General features: G+C 47.3%; 1 long non-coding RNA gene across 2 annotated transcripts; it reads right to left on the bottom strand.

Moving 5' to 3' along the window:
- Positions 1-27,696, bottom strand: LOC133234201 (uncharacterized). Of its 2 annotated transcripts, XR_009732060.1 has the most exons (4): positions 17,627-27,696; positions 13,980-14,347; positions 1,894-4,823; positions 1-1,676 (listed from the first exon to the last, which is right to left on the bottom strand). It is a non-coding gene; the product is annotated as an uncharacterized LOC133234201 (long non-coding RNA). The 2 variants fall into 2 exon arrangements; XR_009732059.1 differs by having other exon boundaries at positions 1-4,823; positions 17,627-22,203.

The following is a 27,696-nucleotide window of genomic DNA, read 5'->3' as shown; positions in this document are numbered from 1 at the left end:
GATAGTGGAGTGCAATTTATTACACCTGCGGGCCCAAGGCAGAGTCTCCTCTTAGCCAAGGACCCTGACCAGTTTTTGTGAAAAACCTTATAAACCTCAAGTGTACTTACTCAAACCCACCTCCTCAAATTCCTTGAAACTAGTCTGGACAAGGTAAAAGAGGGGTACGATCAAATTTACCCATGATTCATGTGTCACAAGACTAGACAAACAGTGGATATTTATCAATAGGTCTGTGGTCATATCCCAATAAACATAATGGAATTTACCACTTTGTTCTGTTACAGAGAAATTAGCATATTATTTTAGGCAACGGAGAGTCCAAGTACAAGTCCTGATGCTCTTTTATCAGGGGGTCTGGTTTTCCATGGGTATGCCATTTCTATAGACACTGGGCACCAAGTTCAGAGTCCATTGGGAGGGTGACCATGCGTGTAGCCTAATGTTCACAGCCTGGCCTAAGATGGAGTCCAGCTCTGTCTGTTTCCTCCTTCATTCTCCACTCTTGATGCTCTTAACTTATATTATGAGCATCATTCATAGGAATATATTGAATACATTGTAAAATTCAGGGTCCACAAAGCAGAACTATCAAGGCAACTACAACAATGGTAAGTATAGTTTTCCACCAGTCGCCCTTCACCCAAGATAGGACCAAAGTCCAGAAAGGAATGTTTTCATTTGACATTGCTTTTACCTGGTTTTTCATGTCATCTAAAGCAGTTGATACATTGCCAGATAAGTCAGGAATGCATACACAACATTCAACCTCAATTATAGCACAGGTCCCACCAATCGCCCTTCACCCAAGATAGGACCGAAGTCCAGAAAGGAATGTTTTCATTTGACATTGCTTTTACCTGGTTTTTCATGTCATCTAAAGCAGTTGATACATTGCCAGATAAGTCAGGAATGCATATACAACATTCAACCTTAATTACAGCACAGGTCCCTCCTTGAGCAGCTGTATGTCCAAAACCATTCTATTTTGAATTACCACTTTTCTCATTTGGATTTGCTCTTCATTTAAGGCTAGGATAGCTTTTGTTCTATCTAGGAGGGCCTGTTTTGTGAAATTAGTCAAGGCCTCTAATTTAATCATAATATCTGTTGTCCCTATAGAGGGCATGAATAAGGCAGCAATATACTCATACCATTGAAACACAGATCTTGTCCACCTAGCATGTAAATAAGGTAGATTTACCTGGGTTTGTTGTAGGTTAGGCTTTTGTTACACTGGCATTTATATCAAATCTAACCCCATGACCCGAGTCTATTGACTGTAGGTCTGGCTTACACCCAGAGACCAGGGAGAGATTATGATTGTGTCCTAGAAAAAGCAGAATGCTTTAAAATTTCCTTGGCAGAGTGGTGCACCCACCAGGGAACTCCATCCATCACAGACAGAGGCATAGCCCCACATACCCAACAGTTGGAGGTATTGTGGAAGTCCACGTAGGAATGAGCACGTTGATGAGACCAAGCAGCAGGAGTTGATTATGTGGCTTCATCCTCAAGGGGCTCGTCCAGGATCTTCTTTTCTTTCTTCTTAAGGATGATCTTGTTCTATCAATGGTCAGCGGGGTCCGTCTGTGCAGTCCACTCAGCGTTTTCTGGGTCTGCGTGGTATGTTCTCTTCACCCTCATATGATGGCTCCAAGGGGCAATACCTGCAACTTAAATGCAGTAGGGGTAGTTAGAGTAACAGTATAGGCCCTCCCACCGAGGGGCTAGTGAATCATGTTTCCAATCTTTGACCCATACTTGGTCACCAGGCGTAAACCCATGAATCTGTTCCCCAAGGGGAATCGGCACCCTTTCTTGTACAAACTTAGTTACCCGATTTATTACCTTACCCAGTTCCATCTGCTGAGAAATCCTATCCCCACTTACCTGAGGCAAATTTGTTGATACCTGTTTTATTATGGGAGGCGGCCTCCCATACACAATTTCGTATGGAGAATAGTCTTGGGACTGTGGGGTCATCCTGAGTCTGAGCAGAGCCGTCGGAAGCAAGTCCACCCAGGAGCAGTCAGTCTCTGTGATCCACTTGGAGAGTCTCTTTAAGTGTCCGGTTGGTTCATTCCACCATCCCAGAACTCTGGGCCTGTATGCAGTGTGCAGTTTCCATTTGATGTTTAAAGTTTTGTTTACTTGTTGTACTAAATCAGCTACAAAAGCCGGGCCATTGTCTGATCCGATGCTGGTAGGAAATCCAAGTCTGGGAACTATTTCCCTAAGCAGGCATGGGGCTACTTCTGATGCTCTTTCAGTCCAGGTAGGAAAAGCTTCAACCCACCCCGTGAACGTACAGACCATGACCAGCGGGTAACAGTAGTGTCGGTGAGGTTTCATTTCAGTGAAGTCCACTCCCAGGTGTTCAAAGGGCAGCGTGCCTTTCAGCTGAATACCTGGAGGTTTTTGTCTGTGCCGAGAGGCAGCATTAACCTGTGGGCAGGCAGCATGGCCTAGGTGGGTCGCTTTGGTGTGTTTGGCTTACCAGAGTGTGTACCAGCTCCTCCGGTACCAATAATTTGCCACTTGGCGATTCCCACCATCCCTTTTCAGTCTTGATGGCCCCTTCCTCTTTGGCTAACCTGACAGCCGTTGTTCTTGTTTTATCAGGCTAGTGCCATCAGTATACAGGACCCAACTAGGGTCTGGAACCTTGTGCCCTTCTTTAAAACAAACCCCAGATACCTTACCTCCTCCTTGCAGATCTGTGCCTTCTTCTTCGACACCCAGGAACCTGCTTCCATCAGCAGCTGGAGCAGTGCTTTTGTCCCTTCCCAACATTCTTCCTTGGTTTCAGCAGCCAGCAGCAGGTCACCCATGTATTGTAGGAGGCAACATCCATACTCTTTCGGATGGAATGAGTCCAGGTCAGAAGCCAAGGCTTCCCCAAAGATGGTTGGGGAATTCTTAAACCCTTGTGGAGGAGTCCAGATGAGCTGTTGCTTGGTGCCCCCAAGTGGATCTTCCCATTCAAAGGCAAAGATGGGCTGTGACGCTGGGACAAGGTGTACGCAGAAGAAGGCATCCTTGAGATCTAGGCGAGTATAAACTTTAGTCCTCGGCTGGACGAGGCTAACTAAGGTATGGGGTTTGGAACAGTGGGGTGTAAAGTCACAGTAGCCTGGTTGACTAGCCTGAGATCTTGCACAGGCCTATAGTCCCGTTCTTCTTCGTTTTTGACCGGCAGGATCGGCGTATTCCAAGCTGACTGCACTCTACTAGAATGCCCGCTTGTTTTAATCTATTGATGTGGGGCAGTATGCCGGCCCAGACCTCTATCGGTAGCGGTACTGGCGCTTTCTAACCGTGATGGTGCCTGGTTTGAGTTCTATTATCACTGGGGCTTGATGTTTAGCTAGCCTGGGGGAAGGCAGGGTTGTCTTCCACCCAGACCTCAGGGAATAATTGAGTTAGCTCTCTCTCATGCTCTTCCGGCCCACCCGGTTCCTCCTTTGGAGGCTCATGCAACCTGCACTCATCTTGGGGTGGTATTGAGAGAGACAGCAAATAAGTCATAGTGTCCGTCTGGAAGGTGGGCCTCTCCTCAGGGGAGAAAGTCACTTGTGCTCCTAGTTTGGAGAGCAAGTCTCTTCCCAACAGGGGTACTGGGCACTCAAGAATGTAGAGGAATTCATGAATCACTTGGTGCCCCCCATCTGACATTTTCTGGGCTGGCAAAACGATTTAATCATCTCTTCTCCCGATTCCCCAGTTACAGCGGTAGTCTTTTTGGATAATGGTGCCACAGGTTTTGTTACTACTGACAGTTCTGTTCCTGTATCCACCATGAAGTCAATGTTTTGGTCCCCCAGTTTTAAGGTTACCATGGGCCCTCGGGGACCTGATATCTCTGAGCCCCGGCAGCCCTATTTAATTTCCAAGTCAGCAAGCCCCACAACTGCGGGAGCTTCTTCTTCCTTCCTTTCCTTAGGGCATTTATTCTTCCAGTTGCCAAAACCTTGGCACCGGGCACACTGGTTTGGCTGTAACGGGGTCCGGGGCCTCGGTTGGGACGGGTTGAAGGACTGTCCTGTCCCTGGGGCAGAGGAGGTTTTCTGGAAGGCCCAAGATAGACTTTCCCAGAGCAGCAGCTAGCATTGCAAATCTCTTGTCTGTTCTCTTTCAGTCCCTCCGGCTCTCTGGCAGAGCGCTGCTGCTGCTGCTAAGTCACTTCAGTCGTGTCCAACTCTGTGTGACTCTATAGACGGCAGCCCACCAGTCTCTGCTTAATTTCAACGTCTCCCTCCCCTTCCTGTCAGTGCTCACCGGGACAGACGAGTATAGCTTGGGCGGTTGGGCTGGAGCTGAATCCTGGAAGTGTTGGCCAGAGGCTTCTGCCACTGGGATTGGAGCCTGCGGAGGTGGCGGCTCTATGACCTCTGGGAGAGCTGGCAGAGGAGCTGCGGCTGCTGCAGGAACTTCACCTGGCCCTGGATCAGGCATTAAAGCGGCCTCCGGTCCTGGTGGGGCACTGGGCCTGTGGGCGCATCGTCATCCAGTATGGGGGAGGGGTGGGTCACCCTCGTCCAAATCCTGCCAGATCCCAGAGGGAGAAGGGGGATCTGCGTGTCTTCACCTGCTGGTCAGCAAGGCTGAACCAGAGCACCACGTGGTCCAAGACTGTTTCTCCCTTAAAGTCCATTCTGCCTTGGTGGGCTTGATCAGGTGCAGATGAAAACACAGATGGGTTAAATATCCCATGTCCCAGGCCGTCTCCTGAAAGCCAATTCATACTCACTTACGTATCCCCCTCCTTCTAGCCCGACAATTCCAAGGGGTCAAGAATTTCACAGCAGACGGGACACCTCCTGGGGGAGGGCAGAATATGAGCATACGAGGACCAGTTTCCTATCCTAAAAATCCCCTGGCAATTGCTGGTAATAATTTTCCCTGAGACCGCGTGGACATACCTCCTAAAGACCTTGCAAATTCCCTTCCTAAGCCCTAGCACGCTCGTCGACCTGTGTACTAAGCAATTGCCGCCTGCCTATTCCAGGCTCCTGTGGGTCCGTGTCCCGTTTAGTCCCTCCCAGGAGGGTGATCAGGCACCCTCTTCCACCCTGCTGGGTGGGTTCCTCATCACCTGAGCACTCAGTTCCCCTGCTGCCGTCCACTACCTGCTGACGTGAGACGTCCGGGCGTTGAGATGCAGAATCCTTCCAGAAGGGCGAGGCTCCTTCCCCCTTCAAGAAGATTCAAGCCGCAAGGCCTCGGAGTAGTCCCAAATGGGACTTGTCTCCTCAAAGTGAGGAGTTTCCCGTCCAATGCACCAAATGTAGCCACGCGTTCCGGGAAACAAACTCACTCAGAAGGACAATGCGGATAGTGGAGTGCCGTTTATTACACCTGCGGGCCCAAGGCAGAGTCTCCTCTTAGCCAAGGACCCCAACCAGTTTTTGTGAAAACTATATGAACCGTAAGTGTACTTGCTCAAACCCACCTCCCCAAATTCCTTGAAGCTAGTCTTGACAAGGTAAAAGAGAGATACAATAAAAGTTAACCCATGATTCATGTGTCACAAGACTAGATAGACAGTGGATATTTATCAATAGGCCTATGGTCATATCCCAATAAACATAATGGAATTTATGATTTTGTTCTGTTACAGAGATAATTAGCATATTATTTTAGGCAATGGAGAGTCCAAGTACAAGTCCTGAGGCTCTTTTATCAGGGGGTCTGGTTTTCCATTGGTATGCCATTTCTATAGACACTGGGCACCAAGTTCAGAGTCCACTGGGAGGGTGACCATGCATGTACACTAATGTTCACAGCCTGGCCTAAGATGGAGTCCAGCTCTGTCTGTTTCCTCCTTCATCAGTACTGACCATCTGGTGATGTCCATGTGTAGAGTCATCTCTTGTGTTGTTGGAAGAGGGTGTTTGCTATAACCAGTGAGTAGCACTGGAGAAGATGGCCATCTGCAAATGGAAGCCTCAGAAGGAGCCAACACCTTGATCTTGGACTTCTAAGCTTCAGAAGTGTAAGAAAATAAATTCTTGTTGAACCACCCGGTCTCTGGTATTTGTTACAGTAACACTAGCAGATGAATATACCGTGTCATTAAAAAGAGGGAGAAAGCAATCAATACAATAAGTTCTTGGCGTTTCAGATGCTCACACTGGAGGTTACTGCTGGTAATGAGAAAGGCTTGGGGTTAGGAAGTAATTTGTAACTTTTTTTTTTCCTAGCTGAAATTTGAACTTCAGCCTGTGGGGCAAGCAGAGGATCCAGCAGAGCCAAGATGAGGCATCTTTACTACAAGCTGCCACTGGCATCCACCTACACAGGCACTGGAGAGTATTCACAGAGCCCTAAAGGCGGATCTCTTCCTGATGAATGGTCCTGAGTAGAAAGTCTGCCCCTGGGGCAGGGAAGAGAAAGGGAAGAACAAAGAGAAGGGTGGTTCTTTTGAAAAAGTCTTCAAAAGAGCAGACAGTGCAAGGTCCAATCTGGTGATCACTCAGGCCCACCTCATCCTCCAGGCATAGTTCTGATTTTCCGAAGGGTCCCCGTTGTTGTTGTTCAGTCACTAAGTCATGTCCGAATCTTTGCGACCCCATGGACTACAGCATGCCAGGCTTCCCTGTCCTTCACCATCTCCCAGACTTTGCTGAGATTCATATCCATCGAGTCAGTGATGCCATCCAACCATCTCATCTTCTGTCGTGCCCTTCTGCCCTTCTCCTCCTGCCTTCAATCTTTCCCAGCATCAGGGTCTTTTCCAGGGAGTTGATTCTTTCCATCAGGTAGCCAAAGTACTGCAGCTTCAGCTTCAGCATCAGTTCTTCCAATGAATATTCAGGGTTGAATGGGCCCCAGACCCTTTTAGAAATTGAGCAAAAGTAAGAGAAAGATGCCTGGGCATAAATGGGGCAGGGGTTGTGTCTTCCCTTTCCAATATTCAGGTACCCTAATTGAATTTCCTTTCTAGGTAAAAACATAGAAAGGCAATTAACGGCACTGTTTCAATTGAGATCCTGTCAGCAAACAAAGTGCCCATCGAGTAAGAGATAAAACCTGACTGAAGGGTAAAAGGGCAGTCAGATGGAAACTGGGAAGAAGCCAGGAACCAGAACAAACATTTCCACGAAACAGGAGGCAAAGGCTACATGGAGGTCTATCCTGATTCTCCAGAGAGCAAGGTGGAATGGAGGACCTGCAGAAGTATCTTTTTTGCATAACGCGCCCTAGGAGAGGGGCTTCCCAGGTGGAGCTAATGGTAAAGAATCCCTCTGCCAATGTAGAAGTCACAGGAGTCATGGGTTCCATCCCTGGGTTGGGAATATTTCCTGGAGGAGGAACTGGCAACCCACTCCAGTATTCTTGCATGGGAAATTCCATGAACAGAGGAGCCTGGTGGGCCACAGTCCACGGGGTTGCAAAGAGTCAGGCACGTCTGAGCAACTGAGCATGCACACTGTAGCGGGGGCATCCTGGGCTGACTTTGTGGCCCAGAAATGTTTCCTCTTGAGCAGAAGCACATCAGAGAGCAGGAAGCTAGGTGGAACCAAGTGTTGGACACAGGTGAAACGAGCCTGTGCGATGAGAAAGTGAAGTTACGAACATACAGGTAAGTGGCCAAGCTCAGGGATTCTTCTATGCATGGGGACATGTGAGGCTTGCTGAGTTCACTGGACTCCCTCCTATACACCCTGAATGCCAGACAATGAACAAAGCAGTGGAGATTAAAATCTTTTTGCCTTACTGGCAAACTGGAAAGTATAAGAATGTTCATCACAGAGCTACTCATATTTGTGAAAAATTGTCCTCAACTAGGGGCTGCTGAAATAGATGATGGTGCATTGTTTGAATGACTTTCAGGCAGCCATCTAAAATGATGGTGTAGAAAATAGTCTAAAGAGCTTTCTCACTCCTACTTTGAGCTGTGGGGTCATTTTTCCTTTGAACTTTTTTTGGGGGGCGGGGTGGGGCCAAGCAGCAGCTCATGGGATCTTAGTTCCTTGTCCAAGAATCGAACCTGTGCCCTCCGCAATGGAAGGGCAGCATATTAAACACTGGACCACCAAGAAAGTCCTTCCATTGAAAGTTTCAAAGCAGATTTAGCCTTCAGGGTGGGATGCAAATAGCCACACCCTTTCCTTCCTTGACGCTCATTGCAGTGTGAAATGATGTCTCCCAAGTGTTTGCTCCACGTAGGTTCAGATCACACTGGGACCACCTACAGGGCAAGACCCTTTAGCCTCTCTTATGCTCAGTTCTGGGCTTCCTTGAATCCACCTGCAATGCAGGAGACTTGGGTTCAGTCCCTGGGTTGGGAAGATTCCCCTGGAGAAGGAAATGGCAACCCACTCCAGTATTCTTGTCTGGAAAAATCGCATTCTGGACAGAGGAGCCAGGCGGGCTACAGTCCACGGGTCGCAAGAGTCGGACATGATTTAGCGAGTAAACCACCAGCAGCAGCCTCTGTTCTGCTCTGTAAAGCAGAGGGAGTAAGAGTAGACCGCCTTTCACTTTATGTCCTAAGGGAGAGGAGACACATAGCGGTGACAGCCAGAGTGCTTATTACAGGAGACCAGGTCTCCATCCCGCGCTTGCTGAGCTTGGTGGCTCAGATCCCGACTTAGCTACCTTCCTCCTGGGTGGCCTTGGACAAAGAACTTCTGCCCTCTGTAAAATGAGGATAACAAAACATGAGGATGGGGGTTAAGTGCATTAATGTAGCTAAAGTGCTTATATTGAGAATTAATATTAATATATCTAAACGATTCTGTCCAGTAGAGTAACCATCAGCTACCTGCATCCATGGAGCACTTGAAAATGTGGCTCCTTCAGACTGAGGTGTGCCCTAAGTATAAATGCACTTTGGATTTTGAAGACTTAATAAGAAAAGAGAATGCAAAATATCTCACAGATAATTAATATTTTACATCTTTTAGGATAAATAGAATATATTTTAGAGTTACTTTCACTTTTAAAAAAACTTTTAATAATACCGAGCAGTTACTAATTTTCCCCTGGATATCTCCCATATACTCATTAGGTGTACATGTTTGTTACTTGGAGAAGGGAATGGCTACCCACTCCGGTATTCTTGCCTAGAGAATCCCATGGACAGAGGAGCCTGGTGGGCTACAATCCATGGGGTCACAAAGAGTTGAACACGATTGAGCAACTAACACTTTCACTTTTCTTCTTCATACATGCTTGTATTAACATACATGTCTGTTTGTATTTCTTCCTATCTAAAATTTTTTTGGTCATGCCAAACAGCATGTGGGATCCTAGTTCCCTGAACAGGAATTGAACCTGTGACCCTTGCATTGGAAGCTCGGAGTTTAACCAATGCAATGGACCACCAGCAAAGTCCCCAGATACCTTTTTTTTTTTTTTTTGAGGGGGTTAGGGTTAGGGCTCTTACTTCCCTGATTAGGGATCGAATTTGAATCCCCTGAAGTGGAATGTAGCGTCCCAACCACTGGACCACCAGGGAAGTCCCCTGTCTGTATTTCTTAAACAATAAATAAAATAACATGCAGCTACTAGACTATTTTAAATCACCTAATTGGCTGGCACTGCAGGTTTATTAGCTGGCTTAGAACACAGCCAACCTGGCATGTAGCGGGAATAGTTGAAGCTACTATCAGACAGTAAAGAATCCGCCTGCAATGTGGGAGACCTGGGTTCAATCCCTGGGTTGGAAAGATCCCTTGGAGGAGGGCATGGCAACCCACTCCAGTATTCTTGCCTGGAGAATCCCCATGGACAGAGGAGCCTGATGGGCTATGGTCCATGGGGTTGCAAAGAGTCGGACATAACTAGTGACTAAGCACGTTAGTGTTTAGCGCTTGGCACTTGGTAAGCACTTATCAAGTGGAAGTTTTTGTTCTGAAGACTTCTCAGGGGCCCTCTCTTGCCTCTGCTTTGGAGATCTATGCCTGGGAGGCACTGTCTGTTTCCCTGCGGGATTGGTCATAATCATCCAGGGGGAGAGCTTCCCCATTTTTCCTTTAATCTTCCCCACCCCCAAGACCTCTCCAGGGATGTCTACACACACAGGCACACACACACACACACACACACACACACACACAGGTGCAGACTTTCTTGATGTGCAGTCCTCCAGCACCTCCTGTCACTCCTGTGGTTCCGGTCCCCAGTCACTTTGTCCCACACTGAGTTCACCTGGCCTGGGCTTGGGGATTCCTCATTCTCTGCTTTATGCCCAGGCCCTGCGCTTCTGAGGCTTGATCCCCGATGCTCAGACACATGGAATGTTGCCAGCAGGGCCTGTTTGCAAGCTGCCAAAAGGATGCCCAGAGAGGCCTTTACTCTGACAAATTCACTCCTGGGGCCCCCAGGTCTATCCTCAGCCTGGCAGCTGGTGGAGAGAAGATGGCATCTCAATTGTGGACTTGGACGACTCAATTCTTCAGGGGCCCAAAGTACACACCAGATGCCACGTTTCCACGGCCTTTAGCAGCGTGAGAACTGTTATTCTTTCAGTGAGTATCTGGATCAGTCACTTCGGCTGAGGAAGGGGAGGTGCCAGGGACATGGTTAAACATTGGAGGAACTGAACAGCTTTACTGGGGTCTTAACAGGAACTTGGGGGAAAGGGACCCCCCATCAGAGAGAAGAAGACAGGGGAGAAGATCAGAAAAATGAAAAGGGGCCAGAACAAAATAGCAGGAGCCTCTGCCTGGGAGGTGTGTGTCCAGTGAGAAATCCCCAGTGGCAGGGACAAAGGACCTTTTTTAAAACAAGTGTGGTAAAATATACATGGTTTCCCTGATGGCTCATCAGGTAGACACAGGAGATGTGGGTTCAATCCCTGGATCAGGAAGATTCCCCTGGAGGAGGAAATGGCAACCCACATAATACACATAACATAAAATTTATGTTTTTAACCATTTCTAGGTGTACATCCTCCTTGTTCAGAGCCATCACCCCATTCCATCTTCAGAATTCTTTTCATCTTCCCCACACAAAATTCTGTACCAATTAAACTATAACTTTCCATTCCTCCAGCCTCTGGCAACCACCATTCTATTTTCTGTCTGTGTGACCATTCTCAGTACCTCATATGAGTGGAAACATACTGTACTATGTTTGGCTCATTTCACTTAGCACACTGTCCTCGAGGTTAATCCATGGTGCAGCATGCGTCAGAATATTCTTCCTTTTTAAGGCTGATAACATTCCATTGTGTTGTTGTTGTTGTTCAGTGACTAAGTTGTGTGCGACTCCTTGCGACCCCACAAACTGAAGCACGCCACGCTTCCCGGCCCTTCACCAGTATAACCACATTTTGTTCATCCATTCACCCATCGGTAAACACTTGGGCTGCTTCCATCTTTTGGCTGTTACGATTAATGCTGCTATGAACATGGGTATACAAACATCTCTTTGAAACCCTGCTTCCAATTCTTTCAGGTATCCACCTAGAAGTGGAATCGCTGCATCATATGGTAATTCTACTTTTAATTTTTGAGGACTGGTATACTATTGTCTTGGAGAAGGCGATGGCACCCCACTCCAGTACTCTTGCCTGGAAAATCCCATGGACGGAGGAGCCTGGTAGGCTGCAGTCCACGGGGTCGCTAAGAGTCGGACACGACTGAGTGACTTCACTTTCACTTTTCACTTTCATGCATTGGAGAAGGAAATGGCAACCCACTCCAGTGTTCTTGCCTGGAGAATTCCAGGGATGGGGGAGCCTGGACTGCCGTCTATGGGGTCGCACAGAGTCGGATACGACTAAAGCAACTTATCAGGGTAGCAGGTAGCATACTATTGTCTACAGTGGCTGTGTTAGGGGAAGCACACTGACTGAAACTGCCCCCCCTGGCCAGGCACCCTGTAACCATTTGCATGCGTTGTTTTATGACAGGAGGTCCTGGTAAGGAACATAGAACTAATAAGCCACCAGCAACCGGAAGAGTTCAGGAAAGGTCAAAAGGAGACACTATGTGTCTGACTACCTCCCTGAATCCTTCTCACTGGCATCCATCTTGGCTGAGTGATGCATGTGCCACCAGGAAGGACTCTGATTCAGAATGATTGGCTAAAGACAACCTGGAAACTAATGCCATCAACATAAAACCCAAGATTGCGAGCCACATGGCAAAGCAGTCCTCCTGGGCTTCCTTACCCCACTGCTTTCTGCCCGGGCGCCCCTTCCCAATAAAATCTCTTGCTTTGTCAGCGCATGTGTCTCTTCAGACAATTCATTTCCGAGTGTTAGACAAGAGCCCACTTTCGGGCCCTGGAAGGGGTCCCCCCTCCTGCAACAGCTGTATCATTTTACATTCTCACCAACAGTGTGTTAAAGTTCCGATTTCTGAAAAGACAACCTACTAAATGGGAGAAAATATTTGCAAATGATATAACAAATAATAGTTAATATTAAATGTACATAAAGAGCTCATACACCTCAACATAAAAAACTCCCAAACAACCCCATTGAAATATGGGTGGAAGATCTGAATAGACATTTTTCCAAAGAAGACTTACAGATGGCCAACAAGCACATGAAAAGATGCCCAACACTGTTAATCATCAGAGAAATGCAAATTAAAGCCACAATAAGAGATCACCAAACATCTGTTAGAATGGTTATCATCAAAAAGACACAAGTAAATGGTGAGGATGTGGAGAAAAGGGAATCCTCATACACCAGTGGTGGGCATATAAATTAGTGTAGTCACTGTAGAAAACCACACTGAGGTTTCTCAGAAAACTAAAAATAGAACTGCCAAACGACCCAGCAATCCCACTCCTAGGTATACCTCCCCCCAAAATTAAAACACTAATCTGAAAAAGTACACACACCACAATGTTCACAGCAGCATTATTTATAATTGCCGAGATATAGAAGCAACCCAAGCGTCCATCAACAGATGAATGGATAAAGAAGATGTAGGATAAAACAACAACAACAACATAATGAATATTACTCAGCCATAAAAAGGAAAGAATTTGCCAGTTGCGACAACATGGTTGGATCTATAGGGTATTATGCTCGGTGAAATAAGTCAGACGATATCACTTATATGTGTAATCTAAAAAATAAACTAGCGAATATAACAAAAAGAGACTCATAGATATAGAGAATAATCTAGTAGGTTAACTATGGGAAGAGGAGACAGGGGAGGGAAAAGATAGGGGCAGAGAATTAAGAGGCACAAACTTCTACATATAAAATAAATAAACTGCAAGAATATATTGTAGGAAACAGGGAATACAGCCAATATTTTGAAATAACTATAAATGGAATTGGAGAAGGCAATGGCACCCCACTCCAGTACTCTTGGCTGGAAAATCCCATGGGCGGACGAGCCTGATGGGCTACAGTCCATGGGGTCGCTGGGAGGCGGGCAGGACTGAGCGACTTCACTTTCACTTTTTACTTTCATGCATTGGAGAAGGAAATGGCAACCCACTCCAGTGTTCTTGCCTGGAGGATCCCAGGGACGGGGGAGCCTGGTGGGCTGCCATCTGTGGGGTCTCACAGAGTCGGACACGACTGAAGCGACTTAGCAGCAGTAGCAGCAGCATAAATGGAATACCACCTTTAAAAATTGTGAATCATGGCCTTCCCTGGTGGCTGAGTGGTAAAGAATCCTCCTGCCAATGCAGAAGACACAAGTTCAACCTGGGAAGGTCCCACATGACACAGAGAATCTAAGCCAGTGTGCCGTGACTATAGAGCCTGTGCACACCAAGCCCGGGAGCTGCAACTACGGAGCCGATGTGCCACAACTGCTGAAGCCTACATGCTCTAGAGCCCGTGCTCTGCAATAAGAGGAGCTACTGCAATGAGGAGTTTGCCAGCACAACTAGTGAGTAGCACCCACTCGCTGAAACTAGAGAAAACCCCTCACAGCAAGGAAGACCCGGCACTGCCAAAAATAAATAAATAAATAAAATTTATTAAAAAAAATTGTGAATCACTATGTTGGACACCTGAAGCTTATATAATATTTTACATCAAGTCATACCTCAGTAAAACACAAAAGAGTTGTGGGAATTCCCTGGTGGTCCAGTGGTTAGGACTCAGCGCTTTCACTGCTGTGGCCCACATTCAATCCCTGATTGAACTAAGATCCCTCAAGCACACGGTGCACCAAAGAGGGGGAAAATGTTCCAGTTACTCCGCATCCTCACCCACGTTTGTCATTCTCTTGTTCTTCTTCCCTGACTCTGAGTCCAGGACGGGTGGACAGCAGAGGAGACAGAGGATGGAGAAGGGAGAGGAAGGGGCTTGGGAGGCAGTGGTGCTAGACTCCGGCCATCGGGGCCTGGAACACAAGGCGTCTTGACGCTTGAGCCCGGGGAACGGTGAGGAAGATGCCAGGGGTCCCACTTCCTGTGACAGGAGTGAGAGGAGATTCTGTTTAGATCTCAAGGGCCAGGGCCATCCCAGCTGGCACACAGCTCACGGCCTGGGCACTTGGTCCCTGCCTGAATTTACCTCGTGGGCAGACCATCTCCAGGCCAAGGGAGGAAGGCCTGGAGGGCTGGGATCAGCGCAAGGGGCCGTAAGGGGCTGCACGCCTGGGTGACTCTGCCTGTGGGTGGGCCCCCCGCCCCTCCCTGAGTAGACACTGCCACCTTCTGGCCTTTGTTGATCAACTACCCCACCCCATCCCAGGAGGAGCTTTGTCTTAATCAAGAAAGGGAACTGAAATGAGGTTTCCTTTACGTAAATGAACCTGTGTGTGTGTGTGTGTGTGTTTAGTCACTGACTATGACCCCCACGGACTGTAGCCCACCAGGCTCCTCTGTCCATGGGATTCTCCAGACAAGAACACTGGAGTGGATTGGCATGCCCTCCTCCAGGGGATCTTCCTACCCAGGGACCAAACCTGTCTCCTGTCATGGCAGGCGGGTTCTCACCACGGAGCCACCTGGGAAGCCTGAGGTTTCCTCTACCTGTTTACAATCCTGTCTTCCTGGGGCCCACCCAGGTTGCCTGCCTCAGAGCCTTTTCAACCTGTTGGTCTCGCCCACTAAGAGCTTAACGCGAGGGCTGCTGCTATACTGCTCCAGAGATAGGCTTTGTCTGCCTTGATTTTCTGTTGACTGGGGGCAGGGTCTCACTGTGGACTGCCGTCATTGCTGGGGTAAAGGGTCCAGTCACAAGCGCTGTTTCCAGGGTCTCTCCATTGTTTCTTTGTTTGCTGGTTGGTCGTTGGTGTTTTGGTTTTGGTTTTGGTTTTTTGGAGGGGGCGGAAATCCTCAACTATTGTTCCCTCTTAGGCAGGCCCGCTGGGATTCCATGACTAGTTAACCAGTTTCTCAAGTTTCTGAAGGTGTTTCTCTCTCTTTTTTTTTTAAAAACAGTTTAACTTCTCCCCTCCCCCCCGCGGCCCCCCCCCCTTTGTCTCATTACTTGAAGTGTGGACAAACACTTTCCTCCAGGCCCCATAAGAACCACTGTAACTTGGCCCCAAGCCCTTTGGGGGACTTCCCTGGTGGTCCAGTGGCTAAGTCGCTGAGCTTCCAATGCAGGGTGCCAGGGGTTAGAGCCTTGGTCATGGAAATAGTAATAGCTCCCACATGTTGCAACTAAAGATCTTAAATGCCACAACTAAGACCTGGCACAGCCAAATAAATACACACTAAAAAAAATTTTTTTAGGAAGCCCTTTGTTTGGCTGTCTCAAACTCAGTGTTAAAACCCAAATCCTCTCCAGCAGCAGACCCCACTGGAAGACCACTCTTCAGTCTTCACCAAGACCAGTTCCTGGGTCTTCCCATTCCCAAGTCCCAAATCGCTAGACTACCATGTTGACTGGTTTCTTGTCTTCGACTCCAGGATGTCCAATAATGTTGTCCTGGCCTTGTCCAGGGAGGCCCTGAGTCCCTGGGGATTCAGTGGGGGGAAGGAGGAACCTGGCGGAGGGGCCAAGGCTTCCCCGGTATACACCGCATCCACCGATGGTCGGCACCCATTGCCCACCTCCTTCCCTGACTTGAAGATTCTCTTCCCACTCCACATTTCCTCCCTCCTCACCGCAGGGCAGATCCATTCATTAGCCACCTGCAACAATGCAATTCCTTCTTCCTCTTCCCCTAGGCGGCATGTTTCTGAGGTTCCTATGGAGATTGGCCTTCTGGAGGTTGAGAGGTCATGGCCAGACCACACGTCCCAGCCAGATCGCAGCCAGTTGTTCAGAGGGCGTCCTTCCCTACTACCCAAAGGTGGTGGCTGTCAGATATTCTGGAAACAAGGATGCTCACTCCTAGAGTCCTCAGGGAGTGCTAAGGGGAGCTTGGGGCTTCCCAGGCGGTGCTACTGGTAAAGAATCTGCCTGCCAAAGCAGGAGATATAAGAGATGTGGGTTCTGTCTCTGAGTTGGAAAGATCCCATGGAAGAGGGCATGGTAACCCACTCCAGTATTCTTGCCTGGAAAATTCCATGGACAGAAGAGCCTGGAGGGCTACTACAGTCCATAGGGTTGCACAGAGTCAGATGTAACTGAAGCAACTTTGCATGCACACATACAAGGGCACTCTGAGGTTGTCTCTATTCCGCAGGTTCGACCCAGGGCTTCAGAAGCTGTCCAGACTGTGACGTCCGGCAGGGCAGACACACATCAGCCCTTTTGCTCCCCAAGGGCCCCGTGGGGTGACCGTGAGTGACAGTAACAGGGAAAGAGACATGGTAGGAGATGGGAGGAACCACCCCTCTGTTCCTGGGGAGTGTTCCTGGGGGCTGCCCCTCTGACCATCAGACCTAGAAGGACCAGGTCCTGCTGACACACCCCCAACCCCACTGGCCATCCTCTTTCTGGAATTTTCTGCAAACCATTTTTTTTTTAATGGTCTTTCAGCCACGTCTGACTGTTTGTGACCCCATGGACTGTAGCCCACCAGGCTCTTCTGGCCATGGGATTCTCCAGGCAAGAATACTGGAGTGGGGTTGTCATACCCTCCTCCAGGGGATCTTCCCAACCAAGGGAAAGGTCTCAGGTCTCCTGCAGTACAGGTGGATTCTTTACTGTCTGAGCCACCAGGAAACACCACTATGAAGCTCTTTGAAAAAAAAAATATATATTTCATACCTAAGTACGTGGGACTGGAATTGGGTTTATAAAGTTTCCTTAGTTTATTTATTTTATTTTTTGGCTGTGCCTTGGGGCATGAGGGGTCATAGTTTCTGGACCAGGGATTGAACCCTTGCCCCATGCATTGAAGTCTTAACCACTGGACCACCAGGAAAGTCCCTATAATGTTGATTTTATATTTAGTCTCACATAAAAGTTTTCAATAGCCTCCCGCAGATCCTGGAACAACGAAGTCCTTACCAAGTCTGGAACATCCCATGGACGGAGGAGCCTGGTGGGCTGCAGTCCATGGGGTCGCTAAGAGTCGGACACGACTGAGCGACTTCACTTTCACTTTTCACTTTCATGCATTGGAGAAGGAAATGGCAACCCACTCCAGTGTTCTTGCCTGGAGAATCCCAGGGACGGGGGAGCCTGGTGGGCTGCTGTCTATGGGGTCGCACAGAGTCGGACACGACTGAAGCAACTTAGCAGCAGCAGCAGCAGCAGCAGCAGTACCAAGTCTTGAAGGCCCACGAGGAACCAGCCCCTGCCCCGTCCCCTGAACTCACCACCCAGCCCTCTCCCCTGGCTCACCACACTCATCTTCTCGAGGTCCCACCATTCCAGGCCTGATCCAGCCCCAGGGACTTTGCACTGACTGTTCTTCTGCTCAGAATATTCTTCACACCGGTGGCCTCATGGCCGGCTCCTTGTTGTTTGGTTTGTAGCTTAGACGTCAGCCTCCCCTGACTACTCCAGTCTAGAGTAGCCTCCCCTTCCATAAGCTCTATCTCCTCATCCTATTTCACTTTCTTCTCCATACATAACTCTCTCTGAAGCTTACACTTCAGGATCCCTCACTCACATAGGCCCCTTCCAAGGGTCTCCCTAATTTTGTATTATTTTCTCAGAAAGGATCCCTTCCTCGGCCAATCCAACTGTGTAAGCTCCAGGCCCCTCAGAATCTAGACTCATCTGTACCCAGAGCAAAGGACCAGGCTGTATTTGGAACATCCTGTGCCTGCCATTGGCAGGAAGACAGACTCAGCATTCCTCCTGCCAGGCTATTTCAACACTCGTGGCCTCCCTGATCTCTTTGGGTCTGGATGCCAAGAGGAAACCTTGCCCAGGAATCTGGGTAACTGCCCTGCTCACTGTACCCAGGATTCAAGGTTGAGGTGGGGGGCAGAGTGGGAGTGGTGGTGGGGGAGAGAATGAGGGATGTCCAAACTCCAAAGGCAGCTCTCTGTGCATCTCCCTTCTGGACACCCCTGCCCTGACTCCCCGAAACAGACATAAACATTCTCGATCAGCAGCCATACCACTCTCTATTTAGCGAGGAGACTGAAAAATCTACACTTCTGTAGAATCTTTAATCTCTTTCTTTTCTAAGATATTTTGGCAAAGCTAATCCTAAAGTCTATCACTGACTCCTCTCACCAGCTTGAGCATATATTCAGTGCGCAGGTTTTAACCCTCCTGCTGCCTTGCGACCTGGCTAAGTGATCACACAACTTTTCCATTGGGCCTTCTGCATAACCACCACCGAGTAATCGGAGAGGAAACCTAATTACCTCCTAATGAAGTTCAGGTCTAAATGATTGAAGAAGGACTTTCCTGGTGGTCTGGAGGCTAAGACTCTGTGCTCCCAATGCAGGGGGTCCGGGTTCAATCCCTGGTCAGGGAACTAGATCCCACATGCCACAACTAAAGATCCTGCATGCCACAGCTAAGATCTGGTGCAGCCAGATAAATAAAAATAAATAGTCATAAAATTTTTTAAATGACTGAAGAGGTAACTCTGGTTCAAAGGAAAAGAGCTAATGCTTCCAATAAATTTCTATATCTACGCTGAATTCAGGGAGGCAGGTTCCAAAGACATATTTTCTATTTAATTAAGTGAGGGGAGACTTGGGGAGACCACAACACCCTGTGGTACATCCCATGACACAGTGGAAAACTCACTAACCTGCCGTTGAAAGTCCTGCTCTGTTCTGGGCAAAATGATTACCTTCTTCACGGAGTTACTATGCACGTTGTCCCAGTCAGCTCAGGCTGCTGTAACAGATCACCCCAGACAGGTGGCTGAAACAGGTAACTTGTACTTCTCACATTTCTGGAGGCTAGGGCTCCAAGAACAAGATGCCGGCTGATTCCATGTCTGATGAGAACCCATTTCCAAGCTGCAGACACCTGGCTTTCCCTTGTAACCTTCCCTGGTGGAAAGAAATCCGGAGACACCCTCAAGCCATTACTGGGAGCCACGGTGAGCTGTCCTTAGGATCCAGGCAGACTGCCACCTCCTGGTGGCCAAAGCAGTAAGAAAGTTGATGGTGAATGAACTTATTGAGCTTAAGGACTGCAGACACACAACATTCACAAAGACTCCCGTCTGTGATGTTGGGCAGTGACTCCTGCGAGGACTGTGCCTGACCCCACCCCATACACGTGTTACTTCTGACTTCAGCTCATCTCTTTTTAACTTCCACTGACCAACTGGTTGTCACACACTCCGCCAGTCTCCTGCATGTTCCCAACTGTTCACCCCCTCACTCTCTGCCTCCCACTTGTCAGAGGAAATAGATGCCATCAGGCAGCCACGTCCTCCCCAGGAAAGAAGGGGGAGACTCTCCCATCTGCCGTCGGGGTCTCAGAGCCCTCAGGGTCTGGGGTCTCAGCCACCTCTCGCCTTTACCCTTCTCTCTCACTGGCATATTCAGCCTCACCTCTGCCAGCTCCTTTTCCTGAGCATTTAAATTCGCCAAAGGTTGGGAACTCTCTGGAGGTCCATTAGTTAGGACTCTGAACTCTCACGGCTGAGGGGCCAGGGTTCAGTCCACGTTGCTGTTGTTCAGTGGCTAAGTCGTGTCTAACTGTCTTAAAACCCAAATTCCCAAAGCCCTCCTTCCGCCTCGGCTCTCCCTTCTGATTCCTTTTCCCTGAAAGAGAGGTCTACACTGGCTGACCCACTTTGCTAACTCCTAGCCTTTCCTCAAGCCATCGCTGGGAAAGCACCTGCTTTCCCTGTGGCAGCCGCCGTGCCACCCAGCAGAGAAACAGGAGTGCCCACTGCCAAGGTCAGAGATGGCCTCTGGTTTGTCTTTTTGGTTGAGCTACGTCTTTGTTGCAGCACACAGGCTTTTCTCTAGTTTCAGTGCGTGGGCTCAGCAGTTGTGGCACTGGAGCCTAGTTGGCATGCAGCATTTGGCATCTTAGCTCTATGACCAGGGATTGAACCTGTGTCCCCTGGATTGGAAGGCAGATTCTTAACCACTGGACCCCCAGGGAAGCCCCACAGATGGTCTCTGGATGGCTAAACCCAGGGAACACCTCTCAGTGCTCCATTTCTTGTCTGTTCTGTAGTTTTCCCACTTCTGTCCATCCTTTGGGAATCTCACACTTTCTGTGACAGCCCTTCTGGGTCTCCTCTTCCTCCAGGGCCCTCGGGTGTTGGTGCCCCGCAGGGTTTCATCCACCCTCCCGCCTCCTCTCATCTCCTCCATCCTCACAGCACACTGTCTTCCTGAGCAATCTTTTCAGACCCAAGGCTTCCACCACTATCTCTAGGCTGAGAACATTTAGGAGGAAGTAACATGTTGAAGGTGGTATAGCTTCCCAGGTGGTATAGCGGTCAAGAATCCATCTGCCGATGCAGGAGACGTGGGTTCTATCCCTGGGTCAGGAAACTCCCTTGGAGGAGGAAATGACAACCTTCTTCAGTATTCTTGCCTGGGATATCCCATGGACAGAGGAGCCTGGTGGGCTACAGTCCATGGGGTCACAAAGACTTGGACATGATTAGAGACCAAACACACTCACAACATGCTGAAGAATGCAAAATAAGCATATATGGGAGGTCTAGTGGTTAAGATTCCATGCTTCCAATGCAGGGGGCACAAGTTTGATCCCTGGTTGGGGAACTAAGATCCCACATGCTACATGGCTCAGTCAAAAATGGAAAAAAAAAGCACATATGAACTGAGACTACCGTGTGAAGGAAGACAGTTGAGGGAGAAAGGAAAAACACTGGGTCCTTCCCTTATGACTATGGGCAGATGAGCACGCCACCCTACGTCCTGGATTTCTCACAGAACTGGAATAAAAATAGTACACACTTCATAGGGTTGTTATGAGGCTTAAGCGGGATAATTCTAGAATAAGCACCCAGTGTCTGTACTTGTCAACATCATGACTCTGTTATTTGCAAGGGTAGAGAAGCAATAGGGAGAAGAGAGGTTAAGCTGAGACATGGTAGCTTGGATCCAGGTTTTGAAATACATGAAAGCGGTAGACTGATGGGGTCTCTTTGCCAAGGGCATTCCTAACCCAACAACACAGACACCATGGGGCTCAGAGCCAAGCTGGAAGCTCCTTCCCAGGCCTGCTGCTCTCCTTCTGGCCATCTGGTTGACCTTGTGAGCCCCTGACGTGGGTTCAGCAAGTGGTTGGCTACAATGCCCTACGTGCATGTCCTAGGCATTCCCAAGACAGTCTGTTCTGAAGGAGGGGGAGGTGCCGGTGGCTGGGAATGATAAACTGTTTAGAGTCAGGGAAGGAAAGGTCACCTTTGGGCTGTGACCTGGGGGAAGGGACACTTGTCCCAGAGGAACAAGCACTAGTCCTTAAGAAGTACATTGAACCTGCCCTTGGCACTTGTCCAGTCACCAGGTCTTAAACACAAATGCTACTTGTTGGTGACACAGGCTTCAAATGAAGGCTCGTAGGCTAATTTGTGATAAGTGTGCTAAGTCGCTTCAGTTGTGTCTGACTCTTTGCAATCCTATGGACCATAGCCCACCAGTTTCCTCTGTCCATGGGATTCTCCAGGCAAGAATACTGGAGTAAGTTGCCATGCCCTCCTCCAGGGAATCTTCCCCACCCAGGGTTTGAACCCGAGTCTCTTATATTGCCTGCATTGGTAGGTGGGTTCTTTAACACTAGCTCCACCATCAGACTGCAATGCAGGAGATCTGGATTCAACCCCTGGGTTGGGAAGATCCCCTGGAGGAGAATAAGGCAACCCACTAACAGTATTCTTGCCTAGAGAATCCCCATGGACGAGCCTGGGTCAGCAGGGTTGCAAAAAGTCAGATACAACTGAGTAACTAAGCACCACACACAGGCCACCAATTCCGTGATGGCTGCAGCCAACTTACACAAGCTCAAGAGTTCCAACTGTTAAATTTTCAGGAATTTTGTAAGCCAATTATTAAACATAGGCACTATCAAAAATTAAGTTATGTAAACTCACAATGAAATAAACCATACTGAATGACTCTAAACTCATTGATTCCTATTTTATGGTATTTTACTAGTATTTCTCCTCTTCAGGATATTTACATGTATTGTATCTATCTGATGGAAAACTCTAACGTGGAAATACTATACAACTCTATGTTCAGTGATGTTATGTTAGTAGTTCAAAATTGGCCATGGTGGAAGTATCTATAGTACAGAAATGCTACAAATCAACTTACAAACACACCCTCCATAGAGTTGGTTGTTAACATTTACTGGGGACTTTCCTGGTGGTCCAGTTGTTAAGAATCTGCCTTGCAATACAGGGGACACAGGTTTGATCCCTGGTGGGGGAATTAAGATCCCACATGCCTTGGAGCAACTAAGCCTGTGATCCGTTGCAACTACTGAGCTCATGCACACCAGAGCCCACACATCACAGCTAGAGAGTCTGTGCACCGCAACGCAGAGCCTATGTGCTGCAACTAAGACCCGATGCAGCCAAATCAATTAATTAAAAAAACAAAACATTTACCAGCACCCCCCTGGGTAAACTGATGTCTAGAAAAAAAAATTTTTTTTGGCCCTGTGACTTGTGGGATCTCAGTTCTCAGACCAAGGATTGAGCCAGGGCCGTGGCAGTGAAAGCCCATTATCCCAACCACCAGGCCACCAGGGAACTCCTACTGAAATTTTGCCTTTAGCCACTTCTTATGGGCTCAGCTGGTAAAGAATCTGCCTGCAAAGCGGGAGACCTGGGTTTGATCCCTGGATTGGGAAGATCCCCTGGAGAAGGGAACAGCTATCCACTCCAGTATTCTGGCCTGGAGAATTCCATGGATTGTATTGTCCATGGGGTCCCAAAGAGTCAGACGTGACTGAACGACTTTTACTTCTTATGAGTTTCAGCAGTCTCCATCAGCTCCACAGAAACTGGACCTTCTAGTTTTGGTAGTGTAGTGGTGTTAGTTGCTCAGTCGTGTCTGACTCTTTGTGACCCCATGGATTGTAGCTTGCCATGCTACTTTGTCCATGGGACTCTCCAGGCAAGAATCCTGGAGTGGGTTGCCATTTCCTCCTCCAGGGGATCTTCCCGACCTAGGGACCGAACCTGGGTCTCCTCCATTGCAGGAAGATCATTTACCGTCTGAGCCACCAGGTAATCTCACTGGACTATATCCCACAGAATGTGAATGTTACTGTGTTCAGTCGCTAAGTCATATCCAACTCTTTGGAACTGCAAAGAGTTGCAAATGGACTGCAGTATGCCAGGCTTCCCTGTCTTTCACTGTCTCCTGAAGTTTGCTCAAACTCATGTCCATTGAGTTGGTGATGCCATCCAACCATCTCATCTTCTGTCACCCCCTTCTCCTCCTGCCCTCAATCTGTCCCAGCATCAAGGTCTTTTCCAGTGACTCGGCGTTTCATATCAGGTGGCCACAGTATTGGAGCTTCAGCTTCAGCATCAGTCCTTCCAGTGAAAATAATGGTGGCCATTACTGATCACTTAACACTTGTCTCACCCTCCTTTGGGTTGCCCTTACAACATCACCATGAGCTTGGTATTAAATTTTACTCTACCATTTTACAATGATAAAGTGAGCCACAGAGAAATTAAGTAATTCTCTCTCAAGGTAACCAGAAAAAAAAAAAAAAAAGTAACCAGAAAAAATAAGGTGGAATCCTCTCCTAAGCACTACAGATAAAGAATAATCTGATAAGGAAATGTGATTAAGTGGCACAACTGCCACACCTTTAAGGCGCCAGCCCTGACTTTAATTTTCCCTACCAAAGGGCATTCATCTTGATGTTGTTTTATTGTTCTTAGTCACATTAAATAAAACAGAATATGTCCTATCCCAGAACTTTAGACTTTAATGAATAAGTAAGACTGTTCTGGAGTTAACTGATCCACTCTTTCAGTTGGCGTGTTATCATTCAGTCTCTCAGTCGTGTCCAGCTCTCTTCGACCCCATGGACTTGCAGCACACCAGGCTTCCCTGTCCTTCAGCATCTCCTAGAGTTTGCTCAAACTCACATCCATTGAGTTGGTAATGCCACCCAACCATCTCATCCTCTGTCATCCCCTTCTCCTCCTGCCTTCAATCTTTCCCAGCATCAGAGTCTTTTCCAATGAGTTGGCTCTTTGCATCAGGTAGACAAAGTATTGGAGCTTCAGCTTCAGCATCAGCCCTTCCAATAAATATTCAGGGTTGATTTCCTTTAGAATTGACTGGTTTGATCTCCTTTCAGTTGATGTAGTACTTCTAAACAATCAATTATTAATTAGGAACTGAGATCCAGCTATGAAACCAACTCAGTTCAAGACCTGCACACCTCTCATGAAAGCTAAAGACCAGAGTCTTTAAAGTTCCCACAACTTGTAAAAGGTTACAGAGCTTGTAAGAGATGAAGACAAGATATTAACTAGGCCTGCCTGGATTCCAGAGTCCCTGCTCCAATAAGAGGCATATGATGACTGGGTTAAAAAGCAAAATTCAACTAAGTAAATTTAAAGGTTTAATTGTCCTTATTTAATGATTCATGAATTGAGCAGCAGTCCATCTGGCAAAGGAGCTCTGAGGAACTATTCAAAAGGGAAGACTTTATAGGCAGAAGGCAGTACAAGGAAGTTATTCTAGCTGAGAGTGGATTGTTTCAGGCAAGGTCACCTTCCTTTAAGGGGAGGCTGGTACTATCAGGCAGGTAACCCTTACTAGTGCTGACCAGGTAATTCCAGATTGGCTGATTAAAGATCACATTCCTGGGAGAGGCTGAAAATGCCAAGAGGTTAGGGCTTTTTGTTTTTTTATTTTATTGAAGTATAGTTGATTTGCAGTGTTGTGTTAGGCGCTTCCCTGGTAGCCCAGCTGGTAAAGAATCTGCCTGCAAAGCAGGAGACCCTGGTTTAATTCCTGGGTTGGGAAGATCCCCTGGAGAAGGGATAGGCTACCCACTCCAGTATTCTTGGGCTTCCCTGGTGGCTCAGTTGGTAAAGAATCAGCCTGCAATGGCTACCCACTCCAGTATTCTGGTGTGGAGAATTCCATGGGCTGTAGTTTTGGAGAAGGAAATGGCAACCTACTCCAATATTCTAGCCTGGATAATCACATGGACAGAGGAGCCTGGTGGGTACAGTCCATGGGGTCACAGAGTCGGACACGACTGAGTGACTAATTTTCATTTTCAGTGTCGTGTTATAGGTTAGTTATTAAGTCTTGACTTGCTGATATGGGGTTTAGCACAAGGGAATTCATTTGGAGTCTGTTGTCTCTTTTTCAACACTATTGGGCATTTACTTTAAAAAGCCTTGTAGAGGCATATTTGTGCTAGGTTGCTTCAGTCATGTCTGACTTTTTGCAACCCTATGACCATAGCCCACCAGACTCCTCTGTCCATGGGTTTCTCCTGGCAAGATACTGGAGTGGATTGCCATGCCCTCCTCTGGGGGATCTTCCCAGAAGAATATTTAATGGTAAAGAAAAAAGCCTGTTAAGTATTAAATTAAGGGACTTACCTGGTGGTCCAGTGGCTGAGATCCTGAACTCCCAAACAAGGGGTCCCAGTTTCATCCCTGGTCAGGGAACTAGATCCCAAATGCTGCAACCTGCATGCCACAACTAAGACCCAGTGCAGCCAAATAAATAAAATACATTTTCAAAAGTATTAAATTAAAAATGGACGCTAAAAAGAATCTGAATTTTATCAATTCTTGGGTACATGTTGTTTTTCACATTTAACATGTCTGGAATCGGGTGCATCAAAAACCAATTCCAGGGGAATTATAGATATCAATGTGAAAGGTAAAACAATAAAGCTTCTAGAAGATATTACAGGGCTAAGAAAAGATTTATCAAACAGGAAATAAGACATAAACATAAAAGGCTAATAAGTTGGACTAAATTAAAATTAAGATTTTTTTTTTGCATCAAAAGACATTTGAAGTGAATGAGAAGGTGAGCCAGTGAATGGGGGAGAAAACTTTTGCAATACATATATCTGAAAAGGGGACTCATATCAGAATGTATATTGAACTCCTACAAATCACAAACTGGCGGACAATCCAATGGAAAAAAAATAAGCAAAAAGCTTGAAACAGGCACTTCACAAAAGAGAATATTCAAATGGACAATAAGGATATGAAAAGAAGCTCAATCTCATTAGTCTCCAGGGACATTCAACTTGTTAGTCTAACACGCTGACCAATTGCTCCCCAGAGAACATGGGAAATGCAATTTAAAACCACCATGAGAACCACAATACACCCACAAGAATGCCTAAAACTGAAAAGAATGAGAATGTCGACTGTTAGCATGAGATGCAGAGAAACCAAAGCTCTCTTAACGTTGCAGGAAGAATATAAATTAGACACTCAGAAAATTGTTTGGCAGTGTCTGTTAAAGTCAAAGGCTTGTCAGTATCATCCAACAGAATTTCATACAAATGTGCAGCAAAAGATGAGAACCAGAATATTCATAGAAGCATCATTAATAATAGCCCCTACCTGGAAACCACCCAAATGCCATCTGTAGTAGAATGGACGCATTGCGGCAGATTCATGAACAGAATTTTATATAGAAGCAGAACTAATAAATTACAGCTACATGCAAAAACATGGATGAATTTCACAAACAGCATTGAGAACAAGTAAGACACAACGGAGTACATACAGTATGATTCCATTTACAGAAAAACAAAAATAGGCAAAAGCAGTCTATTTCAGTAGAAGTTAGGATAGCAAATGGGAAGTTGGGAAAGGTAGTGCCTAGAAGGTGGTTTAAGGAGGGTTTGGGGGACCCTGGTGATGTTGTGTTTCCTGATATGGGTAGTGATTCAGTCAACATTTGTAAGTTGTACACTAATAATTTGTGTACTTTCTGTATATGTGTGTTAGTCGCTCAGTAGTGTCCAACTTTTTGCAACCCCATGGACTGTAGCCCACCAGGCTCCTCTGTCCCTGGGATTCTCCAGGCAAGAATACTAGAGTGGGTTGCCATTTCGTCCTCCAGGGGATCTTCCTGACACACGGTCTCCTGCATCGGCAGGCAGATTGTTTACCGTCTGAGCCACCATATGTGTGTATAGATATATATTATACTTCAGTAAAAAGTATACCAAATAAAGATAAAATCAAACAATTTGAGACCGAGAAGGTTAATTACTCACAGATCTTTGTTGAAAGACCTGTTCAATGATGTCATCCAGTTATCAGGAAATTGAACTCAGCAGGTAGGAGTGGAATGTAAGAACCACTGCAGAGCCAAGAAACAGGCAAACACGTAGATAAATCTATTTGGAAAAAAAATGGAGGGGCTCAGAAAACCCAGTGGAACCTAAAATGCTATGGAATAATAACATGGAAAATAGGAGAGGAGAAATTGGACAGAAATTATCTAATTTTACATATTTCTAAGAAGGATAAAGAC

This window comes from Bos javanicus, chromosome 21 (genome assembly GCF_032452875.1).
Source record: "Bos javanicus breed banteng chromosome 21, ARS-OSU_banteng_1.0, whole genome shotgun sequence".
Classification (NCBI taxonomy): domain Eukaryota; kingdom Metazoa; phylum Chordata; class Mammalia; order Artiodactyla; family Bovidae; genus Bos; species Bos javanicus.
The sequence above is the reverse complement of the archived record's forward strand: the minus strand, read 5'-3'. Positions and strand labels throughout refer to the sequence as shown.